This window comes from Pan troglodytes, chromosome 13 (assembly GCF_028858775.2).
Source record: "Pan troglodytes isolate AG18354 chromosome 13, NHGRI_mPanTro3-v2.0_pri, whole genome shotgun sequence".
NCBI lineage: Eukaryota > Metazoa > Chordata > Mammalia > Primates > Hominidae > Pan > Pan troglodytes.
The window spans coordinates 68,107,556-68,125,443 of NC_072411.2; the positions used below are offsets into that span (position 1 = coordinate 68,107,556).

General features: G+C 37.8%; 1 protein-coding gene and 1 long non-coding RNA gene across 9 annotated transcripts in view; one reads left to right on the forward strand and one right to left on the reverse strand.

Annotated features, from left to right (window-relative positions):
* LOC107973643 (uncharacterized) overlaps positions 1-17,888 on the forward strand; it is a 156,880-nt gene that overhangs the window by 131,292 nt on the left and 7,700 nt on the right. The window contains exons 7-10 of one of the 3 annotated variants that reach the window (XR_008546812.2): positions 155-254; positions 4,250-4,308; positions 8,009-8,119; positions 11,749-12,087. This is a non-coding gene — a long non-coding RNA (uncharacterized LOC107973643). The remainder of the gene's footprint in view (positions 1-154; positions 255-4,249; positions 4,309-8,008; positions 8,120-11,748; positions 12,088-17,888) is intronic. The other 2 variants (XR_010150123.1, XR_010150122.1) reach the window with 2 other exon arrangements.
* Positions 1-17,888, reverse strand: part of SCN1A (sodium voltage-gated channel alpha subunit 1) — a 139,918-nt gene that overhangs the window by 96,548 nt on the left and 25,482 nt on the right. The window lies entirely within an intron of this gene.

Genomic DNA, 17,888 nt, shown 5'->3' on the forward strand with positions numbered 1-17,888 from the left:
TTTGAAGGAAAAAGATGCCAACACTAGCATTTTAACACAAAATGCTGGTTGGGGGTTGGGGGGAAGGATGCTTACATTCCTTCTTTGGAAATATCTACTTTGATAACCATTTCGGTAAAATAATGCAGTGATTTCAGTGTGCAAATCCTTTCAGGACTCATGGTTGTATGGCAGACGCACCTGACAGCAATAATTTAAGGGTACCCTGAGAATGACGCTGTGGTCTAAAAAGAATATGTGTTTGGAAGTCTGAGGTAAGAAATCTGGCTGGAAGTGGCCAACCTGGAAATTTGCTCCTTTTTATTAAGGATTTCCAAAGCCTGGTCCATTCCTCGGAATGTGGGCCATACAGTGGATGAAGCCCTTTGTTTGGATTAAATGAATGTTGCTAGGTGGAGAGTGCTAAGTGAAAATGCTATATAAACTGCATGCTTTTTACAAACATTAGTGGTTCTCCCATCCAGCCCACTGCCACTGGACCACCCCTGTATATGAGTCCTAGATAAATCCTATGTCTCCCTTGCTGGCTTCAAGTCTCTTCTTTAGTCTCTTGGCCATGATGCCATCCCTATTGGACTCAATGGTGTTCCAGCACAACAATGGTATGATTAGACTCTGTTCCTGGGAGACATACAATACACTCCTTTGGTAGGATCTATGTGGAATGTTTAGTCATTAGTGTTATTAAGAAATCATAGTTATTTAATTTATGTTTTAAGACTTTCACCTTTCATTCTCTGAGTGTTAGTTAGCTCAGGGTGTGAAATGGTTCAACAGAAATACTTGAGCTGCTGCAGCCAGAAGAATGTTTATGGTGTTATGCAGGAAATATCCTGCAGAATTCTGTGTGGAATTCTGCTCAGAGGGGTTTCTCTTTAGCATAAACTCAATTTTAAAAGACTCTTCTGCTCAAAAGCATTCTTATGAAACCACCTCAACACAAAGCAAAACTGTCCAGGCATAGTTGCTGTATGGAGAGATACAGCATAGAACCCACGGGCAGCGGGGCTGAAGCAGAGAAAAACTGCAGGGGAAAGAGAAACAGATCCAGGAACGGGGAGAGGAGAGTGTTGAGCACAAATTAACTACCCTGGGGAATGAGTATCAGGTGTTTGACACTTTCACTTTTCCAAATAATCTGAAGACAAATGGAACCTCCCTGAGTTATGAAAAATTGAGACTAGAAGTATCAGAGCTGCAGAATTCATTTGGTTCAGATTCTGTATATATAAAATCTAGACATAGAACAAGTCTAAGCAAAGGCATATTATCTGCAATGGTTACTATGGATTATTGTTCAGAGAAGAACCATTTTGGTATAGAGAAAGCTGAAAGAACTTACCGAAAATAGGTCTTGAAAGATGAAAGGCAGAGATAATTTCCTGATTCAGAAACTCAGTATATTAAATTTTCTGTATGTTATTTATCATTTATGATATAAAATTATGCTTAATTTATCATGTAAACTGAAAATAAAATTCTAAGCCCCCTGACTGAATTGACCTTCTCCTGGCCAAAAGGATCCCAGAGTAACCTTGAAGACTGAATTCTCAGCCATGATGGATCAGGGAGTCAGACATACCTCCTTATAACCCCTCCCTCACTAACCACTATGAGGCTTTCTTCCCTAAGGGCTAAACAGAAATCAGCCCTTTCAAAAGACTCCCCCACTGACATGGACCAACCACCTGACACTTTCTCTCCATTGGTGCCTCATAAGAGACCACCCACTAGGGAATGATTCTAGCCATTCCACTGAGAATGTGCAGTAAGGATTTTTGTGTCCTCTGCTTCACCTTTTAATGTCAGAGGGCCGAAAACTCTACCCTCAGATCATGCTAATGTCGCCATTTTTTCCACATGGATCCCACGAAGGGGCATGAAGCTCAGTTGAGGATGTGCATGCTTCTCCTCTCATAAATATTCATGACTCCTCCTACAACTTATTGAACATATATATTTGGCCACCGTGCTTAGCATAAATTTCTGTTTCCTTTTTCCCTCCCTTGAAGTGTCTGTTTCTGGCTTCTGGCTGGAAGTTATGCTTCCCAACCTGTCAGAAGGTCACTCTGCAGGCTGCAGCCCTTTATAAGAAATAAAGCTCTCCTTTCCAAATTTATGAACCTCATCATTCTTCAGGTGATAATCATATAAACGTCTACTTAAGTTTGCTTTCAGTCTGTCATGTGAAGTCAGTCATTCTCACTATATTCCTTTTGTGGTGTACTGGTCTGGGTTAAAGAGACCCTCTAGGGATTATTATACAGTTTCGTCTTGTTTGAGAGCTCAGCATCTGATGATTATCACAGATTTGTATAGAGTGGACACTACCAGATGTCCAGCACATCTGTCACAGCAGATGTGACATTGAGCCAAGTCTATTTCTGTCTAGGTGTATGACACTTGGTGCTATAGTTTGGATATGGTTTGTTGCCATCAAATCTCATGTTGAAATTTGATTCCTAATGTTGGAGGTGGGGCCTAATGGGAAGTGTTTGGGTCATGGGTGGATCCCTCATGAATGGTTTTTGCCTCATTCTCACTGTAACGAGTGAGTCCTTGCTCTGTTAGTTCCATGAGAACTGGTTGGAAAAAAAAAAAAAGAGCAGCCTAGCGCGGTGGCTCACACCTGTAATCCCAGGACTTTGGGAGGCTGAGGTGGGTGGATCACCTAAGGTTGGGAGTTTGAGACCAGCCTAACCAACGTGGAGAAACCCTGTCTCTACTAAAAACACAAAATTAGCTAGGCATGGTGGTGCATGCCTATAATCCCAGCTACTTGGGAGGATGAGGCAGGAGAATCGCTTGAACCTGGGAAGCTGGGAGGCAGAGGTTGCGGTGAGCCAAGAGCATGCCATTGCACTCCAGCCTGGGCAACAAGAGCAAAACTCCATCTCAGAAAAAAAGCCTGGCACCTCACCCTGTCTCTTGTTTCCTCTCTGGCCATGTGGTCTCTACCCACACAGGCTGCCCTTGCCTTCTGTCATGAGGGGAAGTCACCTGAGGCCCTCAATAGAAGCTGATTCTGGTGCCATGCTTCTTGTACAGTCTGAAGAACCATAAGTCAAGTAAACCTCTTTTAAAAAAAAAAAAATTTACCCAGCCTCAGATATTCTTTTATAGCAATACTAAATGGACTAAGAAACATGGTCTATACAGTCAATTTTGTTCATTTCTTTAATATTTATTGAATATAGACAATGTGCAAGGCACTGGTTAGAGATGTGGAGACTATGAAGTTGGCAAATGGAGAATAATAATATTGAGAATCCTGCAAAGTAACCAAATTCATTTTAGAAGCTCCTTTATGAAATAGACTTTAGGCTTTAGTCTTCTTGGATCTTTACTTGGAAATTTAGATATTCCTGATTTTAACAGATTCATTTTTTTAAGTCCCAGAGTAGAAGAAAATGGAGGTTGAACACTGAAACATTGACTTTGAAAACTGAACATCTCTGTCAATCCCACAATCTCTCTCACTCTCTCTCTGTGTGTGTGTGTGTGTGTGTGTGTGTGTGTGTGTGTGTGTGTGTAAGGGTATGAGCTGCAACACAATCTTGAATTATTGTCACTAAACCATTTTTAAAATAATTGGTCAACCACCCATCACATCACTTGTATTCACAATCCCATAAAGTTATCAGACCAGAGTGATTTTTCTCTAATCTAGATGTACGTTAAAATGTGCATCTCATTTAAAGATATTTTTGGTACATCAAAGTGAATGTTGATAAACATGTAAGACAATGGAATATAAAGTTTAATGCATGTCCTCCATTCTCTCCATCTAACCATTTTTGTGGTGCCAGTGCCTATTTTCAGGTGTCAATGATGAAGAACTGGAAAAAGATATAGTTAAAACAAAAATTGCTAAAGAAAAAAATGCATGCTTTTTTGGATTCATTTCTACTCTTTCATATCAATATGTTTTCTAACATTTCTTAAGTGCTGAGAAAATTTTCCTTTTTGTTATCCTCAATAGCAGGTGGCAGCTGAAATTGTTCAATTATATGCTTTGTTAAAACCTTATAAATAATTTAAATACTATTATTACAGTCAGCTAAAGCCTATGCTCAAATTATATTTTCTTTTGTTTAAATTCCCAAATATATCTCACCTGCTACCCTACATTCACCCCCAGTAAAGTCCCAAAGCCCCTGGGCTAGGTAGGGCATTATTGTTTTAGAATGTTACCAAGTTGGCCTAGAAGAGTACTTGATTTGTTGCGACAACTGTTGTTTTTCTCTAGGTAGAGTGTTGCGTAAAGGAAACAATGATGTCCAAAGGGGCTGGACTGGCAGATTGGAGGTAGGGAGACCCAAGGTCAGCATTATGACATGGAGGATATGAGTAACCACCATAATGATTTAAGATATCTGAACAGGGTTGCCAGAAAAAATACATGCCACACAGTTAAATTTGAATTTCAGATAACTGATTTCTTAAAGCATAAGCATACCTCATACAATTTGTTTTATATTTACTATACTTTAAGTTCTGGGATACACGTGCAGAACTTGCAGGTTTGTTACATAGGTATACACGTGCCTTGGTGGTTTGCTGCACCCATCAACCTGTCATCTACATTGAGTATTTCTCCTATCCCTCCCCTAGGCCCCCACCCCTCGATAGGCCCCAGTGTGTGATATTCCCTTCCCTGTGTCCATGTGTTCTCATTGTCTATATTTGGGGCCCACTGCTAGTAAACATTATTCATTGTTTATCTGAAAGTCAAATATAACTGGACAGTTTGTATGTTTAGTTTCCAAATGTAGCAGCCCTAAATATGAAGAAAGTCTTCTCTGCTAAAAAAATTATTTTCCTGCTTCCTGAAATTCAATTAATTAGCATTTTCAGTTCAGTTAGCAAGCGCTTCCTTTTAAAAGACAAGTATCTCTGGGAGTACATGAGTCGTTTATGCATCAATGAGACTACTTACTTCTCAATGTAAAATGCATTTCTCATTGTCAAAGTGGGTTAATCAATCAGAGAGAGGGCGTAAGAGTTCTTTTTTTGGTTGACTAGGTAGGGGATGGGGCTGGCTGGGACCTGTTAATTTCAGTGGAAGAATACATGTGGATGAATTACTTTTAGTGGGGATTTTCTGATGGAATGAATTATCAACGTGCCAGGAAGAGACTATATAAAAAGATGGAATGGGGGTAGAGAGTGTAAGGTGGTACTGACAGAAAAAACTCACTCATTCTAGGATTTTTCTTGAACAATTAAATACTCATGAGAGGAACCAGTGTTGGGTTTTATTTTTCAAACATGGATGATGGTAAATGTTAAAACCAGTGGCAAGCAGATTTTCACATTTCTTTCATTATTAAAAGTATTGATGTAAGATTATCCTCAAATATATGAGTAGTGCATCTTTGCACATTAAGGACTCCTCCTTTGTTTATTTTATCACTTCGCTTTAACTCCGTAGGTCCTATACAAACCAAAGAAATTATCTTCCTTCCTTCTTTAGTTTTTTTTTTTTTTTTTTTTTTTTTTTTTTTTTTTTTTTTTTTTTTATATAGGGTATTGCCCTGTCACACAGGCTGGAGTGCAGTGACGAGATCATGGCTCACTGTAGCCTCAAACTTCTGGCCCCGAGTGATACTCACACCTCAGGCTCCTGAGTAGCTGGGATGCATACCAGCATGCCCAGCTGATTTTTAAATTTTCGTACAGGCAGTATCTCTCTATGTTGCGTCTCGAACGCCTGGCCTCAAGTGATCCTCTTGCCTCAGCCTCCCAAATTGCTGGGATGACAGGCATGAGCCATTGTATCCAGCAAGAAAGAGAAAAGAATTTAAACTTCTAAAGATGAAACTGCTACACGTGGACAGCCATAACAACAAAGAGAAGAGTACTCTTAAGCATTTGTGAAAGTCAGAAACCTATAAACTTTTGGGAAACAAAATAAGTATATTTTCCCTTTAATCTTACAAGTGATGCAATACACTTCTAGCAAAAGTGAAAGGGCAAATAGGAATTTGGCAACATTGAGCTCTCTTTAAGCAGAAGCCAGGCCATAGGTTCTTCACTAGTCACCATGATCTACAGCCTTTATTGTCTTTACCAGTCACTAGGTATGAGACATTTTCTCATAAAATGTAACTACTATACATTCGCCACAAACTTTAAACTCCCTTTTCACCTCCCATGGTACCCAGAAGAGTGATAGGTACTTAATAGGTCCTCAAAAATTTTCAGCTAATGAATAATTGTTAATTAAAACTTATACTAGAAGCAAACTCTTAAAACATATTCTAAGTACTAAAGTCTAATATTTTATATCTATGGGTTTATTCATATTCTTGTTTGTTAATCCTAATCAAATAGTGCAAAGTTTAAATTTCATTTTCCTAAGATTTGTTTTAAAATAACACGATTTACCCAAATGATTTCAAACCACAATTACATTCTGTTTAAATTACTAATATTTTATTGCATCACAATCTGCATGAAACAGATGTCAGGATATAATGAACTAACCTGCATTGTATTTTTATTTTTGTCTCCTGTGGCACAACGATTTTATAGGAAAGAGAACTACACAGCTGACTGACTGATGGGGAAAGTTACACAATGCATAGCTTTGCAGCAACATACTAATGCGGTAGGGAGATGCTGCAGAGAGGCTAGAAATAAAATCATTTCTTTCCGGAGCGGCACTGCTTGCTGTCGGCTGAGACAAAAAAGAGATTTCCTTTTTTTCCTTTCTTTTTTTTGAAAACTCACATAACATTAATTCTGTTAAGCACTGGATACACGGAAAGGTGTTTACCTTAGAAAATCATTTAGCAATTTTTAGAAACTAGACATATAGCAATTTTAAATCTTTTTAACTATCTAATGACCAAAGCAGAGGGTCCTCACAAGAGGGATTTAGATGCTACTGAATTGAATAAAGAAAATATGGATACATTTATTGTATGCCTTATTCAGTTTGAGGTTCATTTCGAGTTTAGAAATAGGGATATAAAAACATCAGGGGTTAAATAGCATGGGTAAAGGACATGAACCAAGCTGCAGAGAAGAGGCTGACTGCCTGCTACATTTGCAGGCATTACTCAGCACTTTTCTTAAACCGATACATCTTGCTGGCTGCATAAGCAAGACAAGACCCTTTTCCCTATGGCTCAGGAAGGCAGAGAAGTCAACTTCAGCCTTGAAAAAGGCAAATACTTTAGTGCAATAATGAAATCAACTAAACGTCTTGTGCTTAATGTTTCTTTCCCCACGCCACTAGAATTGTATGCATAATCATTCTATGCAACATATTGAAGAAACCAAAATGTTTGCCACAGTGTGCTCAGTAATTTTTTTTTGAATGAATGAATAACTGAATTCATGATCAATGCCTTATCCTAGGTCACCTGCTCAGTGCACGGGCTATAGGAAGGGCAAATGTCACTGTCCTTCCCACCCATCTCATTCTAACACAAGTGTTATCATCAAACTAAGGAAACTAAAACATGTAGCCATAAAACAACTGTTTAGAGCTTCATTCAGATAATATTTTTTTCTTTAAAATCCAAGAATGTAATACTAAATTTTAATTAAGCGAAGGCGTCTTTGTGGAGAACTTAAATAATATGGCATATTGCTTTCTGTTTATCTAGTAGAGACTACACTTTGAAAATATAGACCATTGCATTCATAAAAATCATGTGGAGATCTTTTTGAAAACACGTAGTCCAAGGTCCCACCTCAAGATTTTGTTTCAGAGATCTAAGGTGGACCTAGAATCTGTGTTTAAACTGCTTGTCCAGGTGATCAGGATGTAGCACTCATAGTTAATGAATGGGCAAATTTTGAGAAACACTGTTTTAGAGAATGGTCTAGGAAAAGCATCCATTACAAATATAAAAAGCAAGCTTTTGGTACCTAAGGGACTGAGTCGATTCATGCAGGTATTGGTTTGTTGATTAAAGATGCATCCATAATTCAATTAATTTAAATGTTAGAACGGGTCATGTCTTTTGGGTTTATTTTTAATTGTTTCATACAGATGAGGTCTCGCTATGTTGCCTAGGCTAGTCTTGAACTCCTGGCCTCAAATGATCCTTCTGCTTCAGCATCGGGAGTCACTGGGATTAAAGGCATGAGCCACCATGCTCAGGTAGGAAAAAATCATTTCTTACATGGAGATTTATTTTCTCAACCAGGTAAGTTTTGTGATAAGATCATTAAACTTAGAATAAGAATAGTCAGGTTCAAAATTTGGTTGTAGTCCTTAACAAAACTGTGATATTAAAATAGTACCTTGGCCTTGCTTAGCTTCAATTCTATCATTTATAAAATGGGAATAATTTTTATAATAACACCTGATAGGTGCCAACTCAGCCCTCACTCCTTTTTTGAAATTGTCCTCCATGTAACCCATACTGAAAGTATAAACTATGTTTATACCATGTGACTCTTTCACCCCTTTCCCATGGCCACAGCTTGGTAGGTTTTATGAGGACGCTGATCACGGGGCACTCATCTATAGGCTTAACTGAAACAATAGAATTTGCTTTCTGGGTGATGTTTAAATGAGGTAAGAGTGAGTGAGTCAGAATGTTATGAGAAGATGCACTGCATGACCTAGAGTTGAGGATGAGGAAGCTATGTCTGGCCATGACCAAGCAGAGGATATCGGCCAAAGCAGAAAAAAAAACAGAAATAACAGTAGCCATGCAAGCATTCAGAAAGAATGTAGGCTGTGTTGATATGTTTCTGGACTTATCATTCCAGTTTAATCTCTTTATGGCTTACTTGGGTTTTGGCCTATGGGATTTTCAGTTGAATTCTTCTTTTTTTTTTCCTTTGAGACGGAGTCTCACTCTGTCGCCCAGGCTGGAGTGCAGTGGCGTGATCTGGGCTCACTGCAAGCTCCACCTCCCAGGTTCACGCCATTCTCCTGCCTCAACCTCCTGAGTAGCTGGGACTACAGTTGCCTGCCACCACGCCCGGCTAATTTTTTTATTTTTATTTTTAGCAGAGATGGGGTTTCACTGTGTTAGCTAGGATGGTCTCAACCTCCTGACCTCACGATCCACCCTCCTCGGCCTCCCAAAGTGCTGGGATTACAGGCGTGAGCCACCACGCATGGCCTGAATTCTTATAATAAATAAACCATTTTACTTATACCCGCTTAAATGTGCCTTTATGTTTTGAATACAAGTGTTCTGACAAAAGCACAATGTAAAAACACTGAACATAACATGTTCTTAACTTTTGTTTTAAAACAAAAGAAAAAAATGGAGGTTCAGCAAAGTTAAATAGCACAAGTTAATAAAGTGATGACCATTGTCAGACAGTTTGGAGGAAGTTTGAGATTTAAATCCGGGTCTAATCTTTCACAGTTCAATGCTCTTGTTTTAAAACCAGAAATTCAGGCAGCAAGACTGATATTTCATTAGAAACACTTATGACCCCAATATGTTTTCACATTGAGAAATTGAGTCATTCCACTTTTTCATGAAAATAGCTAAAAGAATCCTTATCGGTCAAATCTTTCACACACACACACAAATGATCTTTAACATTATTTCAAGTACTTGGACAAATACCAAGTTGGGATACCAGAGATCTATGTTATGAAGGATGGATAAAACATCTGATAAGAAAAAAAGAAAGCCATTATTATTACACCTTAAATATTAAATGAGAAAACAAGGAATGACCCTTGGAGAACGACTAATTTTGAGAATTGTATACTGATAGACGTGTTGGAATGGACTACTTGCAAACAGAATCACTGAGCCACTTAATGAGTTGAGTGGTTGAAAGTGTCCTTTTAAGTGATCAATTTAGACCCCAGAGAATATCTGCCAGACAGAACAAGTTTTAGTGTAGTTGATAGTAAGTTGTGCCCAGAATATTAAATTGAGTCAAATTTATTTTCCACATAAAGTCACAGTTTTATATGTCATTATATAATCTCTTGGCAGAAATAAGGAATAACATTCTGAATGTTGCACTCCAAAATTCAAAGAATCTTAGTATAAAAATATCTAGCATTTTAGATGTTTCAAAGTAGGGCCAAATGCAGAAAATAAGTTGGATATGATAAAAATACCAGAAAGTTCTATTCAGTTGGCATCTTACTAGCAATTTCATCTTCTAATAATTTAGTTGCTACGCATGGAGTAGAATAGAATTTAACAACAACAAAAGATCATTAAATACCAATCAACCAAACAACCAAACACCAAAGGACCTATTAAACTTCAACGATGCTCAGTTATACTCTTGAGGATACAGGGCTATCAGAGATGGGCAGTGTGCTCCTTTCCTGTGTAGTCTATGGGATCTATCTATGTAACCCTCCATGTGCTCCTACCCTTCCCCTTCAGCTGTTAAAAACACAATGCCAAAATCAGGATCAAACAAAAATCGCAGTTATACTTCTGAATTTGGCAACATCTATTTCACCACTCCTTTTAGATCATTTGGTCTTTATTATTCTGCTTTATATTGTATTTGATTTTGTAAGTCAGATCAAATAATTTTTGGAAATAGAAAACAAACAAATAAGCTCCCCATTGCTACAGTTTATACCCATTTTAAATGATTTATCTTTCCATAGGGATAAAAATTCAATTACGTACCCTCCTTGTGACAAACCTCCATACAATTGAAGGCAGTTATTATGTCTCTCTTTAGTTTTCTCTTTTCTAAGCTGAAAAATTTTCAATATTTTAACCCATAGGTATGATATAATTATTTGTATTCCTCTTTTGCTCCCTTCTAATTTCTGCCCAACTTCACTAATCTCCTTAGGGTAGAAACTGTAATAGAATAATGGTGATAAGAATAGTAAAAAGATGATGTCTGATTTTTGTATACATTTCCCTTAGTACGAATTACTGTGTCAAGTTTTTTAGTAATATAATACCTTTATTTAGCCTTTGTCATTGTACAAGCCAGTTTGACATTTTAACAAAGGGGGATTGAAACAATAAAACTGATCTTTAAATATAAAAATATCCCATGATTCTCCTGTTCTTCCTGCTATCAATCAGAAACAACGATTGCCTGTTAAATAAAAGAGCCTTATTGGTTCTACCAAATTTGTGACTAATTAGCTTCTCTGCCATCCTGTTATTTGTATAGTTTGTTCTTGGTTCAAAATATACTACACGCTAACCAAACTTGACACTAGAGTCTCACTTGCCTTGATGGGCCAATTCCTAAAGGTTTCAAGGTTATTCTGTTTCCTATTTATACATTCCTCAGAGCTATTAATATCAGTTTCACTTAAAATTTATATTTAATGTCAATACCCAGCATGAAAAACTATTAAATGGTAATAGTCTTTAGATTAATTTAGATAAGTGGTAATTAATATATTTTTCCAGGATGTCATAAAATCATCATTACTTACCTTGAACCACTTGAACCCTCCCCTAAAAGCAATATGATACAGATGAATAATTGCAGAAAATTAGGCCCAGATTTATTCTAAAGTTTTCAAGAATTCATAATGTCCCACTCCAGTTTTGGATTCATGTTAAATACATGTCTTACAAACATTCACACTATATTCTTTTTAAATTATACAAATGTAAGTATTTAATAAAATGCAAATTCTCTCAAAGAGTTATTGACTCCACAGAAGACTTTTGAGAGTCAATGTCTATTGTTACTATCAACTGACACTGAAAGTTCAATTTCTTTCATTCATATGGTAGTCCATAATTCTGATATGAAAGTTGGAAATCAGGGATGACAAATCACTTTTTTTTTTGGTTGTTGTTACAGAGTCTCGCTCTGTCGCCCAGGCTGGAGTTCAGTGGTGTGAATTCCGCTCACTGCAAGCTCCGCCTCCCTGGTTCAAACAATTCTCTGCTTCAGCTTCCCGAGTAGCTGGAATTACAGGCACCCACCACCACACCCAGCTAATTTTTGTATTTTTAGTAGAGACAGGGTTTCACCATGTTGGCCAGGCTGGTCTTGAACTCCTGACCTCGTGATCCACCCACCTTGGCCTCCCAAAGTGCTGGGATTACAGGCGTGAGCCACTGCGCCCAGCCTGAAAGATCATGTTTTTTATAAGAACATATACATGTATAGATATGCAAATACCTTCTTAAAGCACAGGTAAGTGGTATCCATTATTTTTTTCTTGATCAACATGACATTTTCCTTTAACTCAAAAGAAAATTACATTGATCTGACAATTTCTTTTCACAAGGTCATAGTAATTTTATTCTATGCTATTCTAGGTGACTATTAATTTTAATATATGTGTGACTTTTTGTTGTTTTTGTTTTGTTTTTATTGAAATTTGAAGATACTGAGTTAAGATGAAAGTCCTAAAGTTCTTCAATCACTTTTCTGAAATCTAGACCTCCAAATTTGCCCTTTCATAAAGTTTACCACTAGACTTAACAAAACACTCTAAGTGTTCACCATTAGTGATGTAAATCTAAAATACTATATACTTCTTTCTTTGTTTGTGTTTTTTTTTGTTTTTGTTTTTGTGTTTTTGGAGACGGGGTCAGGCTCTGTTGCCCGGGCTGTAGTGCAGTGGCATGATCTCGGCTCACTGCAACCTAACCCTCCCAGGTTCAAGCAATTCTCCTGGCTTAGCCTCCCAAGTAGCTGGGACTACAGGTGCATGCCACCACGCCTGGCTAATTTTTTGTATTTTAATAGACACAGGGTTCCACCATGTCACCCAGGCTGGTCTTGAACTCCTGAGCTCAAGCAATCTGCCCGCCTTGGCCTTCCAATGTTTTCTTTTTTAACAATTTACAAATATACAGTGATTACACTTCGTTTCTATTTTTGAAACTTTTTTCACCTTCCTTCCTTGAAGGGGAAACCTATTAATAGTTCTAGAAATCTCAATGCCTACCTCATCCTTTAGTCTTTATTAATTTGTTTTTTCTAAATGCCAGGGTTTGAAAATCAGATAAACACCATCTCTAGAGATCTGCTATATGTTTAAAAAAAATGCTTATACGTGAGATTATCTAGACTTCACTTTGAAATAAGAGATATAAAATTATATTTGGTATGTTCAAAGGTACTTGTATTCAATTAAAAAAAATAGGGTCTTGCCCTGTCACCCAGGCTGGAGTGCAGTGGCATGATCATAGCTCACTGCAGCCTTGAACTCCTGGGCTCAAGTGATCCCTTCCTCAGCCTTCTCAGTAGCTTGGAGTACAGATGTGTATCACCTGACCAGCTAATTTTTAAAAATATTTTGTAGGGACAGGGTCTCACTTTGCTGCCTAGGTGGATCTTGAACTACTGGCTTCAAGCAATCCTTCCACCTTGGTCTCCCAAAGTTCTGGGATTACAGGCATGAGCTATCACACCTAGCCTCTATTTGAAGTTGTATTCTAGAGTCTTGTAGAATTAGAAAACTTTTATCTAGATAAATAGAGGTCATTGTAGAAATATTTGTATGCAATCTGCCTTGTTTGGATGAAGTTTTCTTCTCTTGCATTTGTAACAATTCACAAGAAATATCTATCTGTCTATCAAAATCTGGCAGAGACACAATGAAAAAAGAAAACTTTAAGCTAACATCCCTGATGAATATAGACACAAAAATCCTCAACAAAATACTAGCAAATTGAACCCAGCAGCACATCCAAAAAGCTAATCCACCATGATCAAGTAGGCTTTATTCCTAGGATGCAAGGTTGGTTCAACATATACATATCAATAGATGTGATTCATCACATAAACAGAACTAAAAACAAAAAACCACATGATCATCTTAATTAAGATGCGGAAAAGGCTTTCAATAAAATTCAACATCTCTTCATGTTGAAAACCCTCAACAAATTAGGCCAAAGTATAAGAGCCATCTATAACCAACTCACAGCCAACATCATACTGAGGAGGCAAAAGATGAAAGCATTCTCCCTAAGAACTGAAACGAAACAAGGGTGCTCACTCTTACCACTCCTACTCAACATAATGCTGGAAGTCCTAGCCAGAGCAACCAGGCAGGAGAAAGAAATAAAAGGCATCCAAATACGAAGAGAGGAAGGCAAACTATCTCTCTTTGAAAATGATATGATTTTATACCTAGAAAACAAAATCCCACAGTCTCTTCCCAAAGGCTCCTAGATCAAATAAACAACTTCAGGAAAGTTTCAGGATGAAAAATTAATGTACAAAAATCAGTAGCATTTCCATACACCAATAACATCCAAGCTGAGAGCCAAATCAATAATGCAATCTCTTTCACGATAACCATGAAAAGTATAAAATACCTAGTAACACAGCTAACCAGGGAGATGAAAGATCTCTACAACAAGAATTATGAAACACTGATGAAAGAAATCAGAGATGGCACAAACAAATAGAAAAACATTCCATGCTCATGGGTAGGAAGAATTAATATTGTTAAAATGACTATGCCACCCAAAGCAATTTACAGATTCAATGCTATTTCTATCAAACTACCAATGTCATTTTTCACAGAATTAGAAAAACTATTTGAAAATTCATATAAAACCCAAAAAGATCCTGACTAGCCAAAGCAATCCTAAACAGAAAGAACAATGTCTGAGGCATCACACCACCCAACTATAATACAAGTCTACAGTAACCAAAACAGCATAGTACTGGCACAAAAACAGCTTATCCACCATGATCAAGTGGGCTTCATCCCTGGGATGCAAGGCTGGTTCAATATACACAAATCAATAAATGTAATCCAGCATATAAACAGAGGCAAAGACAAAAACCACATGATTATCTCAATAGATGCAGAAAAAGCCTTTGACAAAATTCAACAACCCTTCATGCTAAAAACTCTCAATAAATTAGGTATTGATGGGACGTATCTCAAAATAATAAGAGCTATCTATGACAAACCCACAGCCAATATCATACTGAATGGGCAAAAACTGGAAGCATTCCCTTTGAAAACTGGCACAAGACAGGGATGCCCTCTCTCACCACTCCTATTCAACATAGTGTTGGAAGGTCTGGCCAGGGCAATTAGGCAGGAGAAGGAAATAAAGAGTATTCAATTAGGAAAAGAGGAAGTCAAATTGTCCCTGTTTGCAGATGACATGATTTTATATCTAGAAAACCCCATTGTCTCAGCCCAAAATCTCCTTAAGCTGATAAGCAACTTCAGCAAAGTCTCAGGATACAAAATCAATGTACAAAAATCACAAGCATTCTTATACACCAACAACAGACAAACAGAGAGCCAAATCATGAGTGAACTCCCATTCACAATTGCTTAAAAGAGAATAAAATACCTAGGAATCCAACTTACAAGGGATGTGAAGGACCTCTTCAAGGAGAACTACAAACCACTGCTCAAGGAAATAAAAGAGGATACAAACAAATGGAAGAACATTCCATGCTCATGGGTAGGAAGAATCAATATCGTGAAAATGGCCATACTGCCCAAGGTAATTTACAGATTCAATGCCATCCCCATCAAGCTACCAATGACTTTCTTCACAGAATTGGAAAAAACTACTTTAAAGTTCATATGGAACCAAAAAAGAGCCCGCATTGCCAAGTCAATCCTAAGCCAAAAGAACAAAGCTGGAGGCATCACACTACCTGACTTCAAACTATACTACAAGGCTACAGTAACCCAAACAGCATGGTACTGGTACCAAAACAGAGATATAGATCAATGGAACAGAACAGAGCCCTCAGAAATAACTCTGCATATCTACAACTATCTGATCTTTGACAAACCTGAGAAAAACAAGCAATGGGGAAAGGATTCCCTATTTAATAAATGGTGCTGGGAAAACTGGCTAGCCATATGTAGAAAGCTGAAACTGGATCCCTTCCTTACACCTTATACAAAAATCAATTCAAGATGGATTAAAGATTTAAACATTAGACCTAAAACCATAAAAACCCTAGAAGAAAACCTAGGCATTACCATTCAGGACATAGGCGTGGGCAAGGACTTCATGTCCAAAACACCAAAAGCAATGGCAACAAAAGACAAAATTGACAAATGGGATCTAATTAAACTAAAGAGCTTCTGCACATCAAAAGAAACTACCATCAGAGTGAACAGGCAACCTACAAAATGGGAGAAAATTTTCACAACCTACTAATCTGACAAAGGGCTAATATCCAGAATCTACAATGAACTCAAACAAATTTACAAGAAAAAAACAAACAACCCCATCAAAAAGTGGGCGAAGGACATGAACAGCCACTTCTCAAAAGAAGACATTTATGCAGCCAAAAAACACATGAAAAAATGCTCATCATCACTGGCCATCAGAGAAATGCAAATCAAAACCACAATGAGATACCATCTCACACCAGTTAGAATGGCAATCATTAAAAAGTCAGGAAACAACAGGTGCTGGAGAGGATGTGGAGAAATAGGAACACTTTTACACTGTTGGTGGGACTGTAAACTAGTTCAACCATTGTGGAAGTCAGTGTGGCGATTCCTCAGGGATCTAGAACTAGAAATACCATTTGACCCAGCCATCCCATTACTGGCTATATACCCAAAGGACTATAAATCATGCTGCTATAAAGACACATGCACACGTATGTTTATTGCGGCATTATTCACAATAGCAAAGACTTGGAACCAACCCAAATGTCCAACAATGATAGACTGGATTAAGAAAATGTGGCACGTATACACTATGGAATACTATGCAGCCATAAAAAATGATGAGTTCATGTCCTTTGTAGGGACATGGATGAAATTGGAAATCATCATTCTCAGTAAACTATCGCAAGAACAAAAAACCAAACACCGCATATTCTCACTCATAGGTGGGAATTGAACAATGAGATCACATGGACACAGGAAGGGGAATATCACACTCTGGGGACTGTGGTGGGGTAGGGGGAGGGAGTAGGGATAGCATTTGGAGATATACCTAATGCTAGATGACGAGTTAGTGGGTGCAGCGCACCAGCATGGCACATGTATACATATGTAACTAACCTGCACAATGTGCACATGTACCCTAAAACTTAAAGTATAATTAAAAACAAAAACAAAAACAGACACATAGACCAATGAAACAGAAGAGAGAACCCAGAAATAAAGTCACACACATACAACGTTCTGATCTTGAACACAATCGATAATAGCAAGCAAGGCAGAAAAGACTCCCTGTTAAATAAACTGTGCTGGGATAACTGGCTAACCATACGCAGAAGATTGAAACTGGACCCCTTCCTTTCACCATATACAAAAATCAGTTCAAGATGGATTAAAGACTTAAATGTAAGACCTAAAACTCTAAACCCTAGAAGAAAACTAAGAAATACCTCAATTAAGGCCTTGGCAAAGATTTCATGACAAAGTCTCCAAAAGCAATTGCAACAAAACCAAAAATAGACAAGTGGAACCTAATTAAAATAAAGAGCATCTGCACAACAAAAACAAAACTATCAATAGAGTAAACAGACAACCAGCAGAATGGGAGAAAATATTTGCAAACCATGCATATGATGAAGGTCTAATATCCAGTATCTATAAGGAACTTACACAAATCAACAAGTGAAAAACAACCCCATTTAAAAATGGGCAAAGAATTAAAAAGACAGTTCTCAAAAGAATACATACACGTGACCAACAAGCATATGAAAAAATGCTCAACATCATGAATCATTAGAGAAATGAAAATCAAAACCACAATGAGATACCATCTCACACCAGTCAGAATGACTATTTTTAAAAAGTCATGGGCGGGGCGCGGTGACTCACGCCTGCAATCCCAGCACTTTGGGAGGTTGAGGCGGGCGGATCACAAGGTCAGGAGATCGAGACCATCCTGGCTAACACGGTGAAACCCCATTTCTACTAAAAATACAAAAAATTAGCCGGGTGTGGTGGTGGGCGCCTGTAGTCCCAGCTACTCAGGAGGCTGAGGCAGGAGAATGGCGTGAACCCAGGAGGCGGAGCTTGGAGTGAG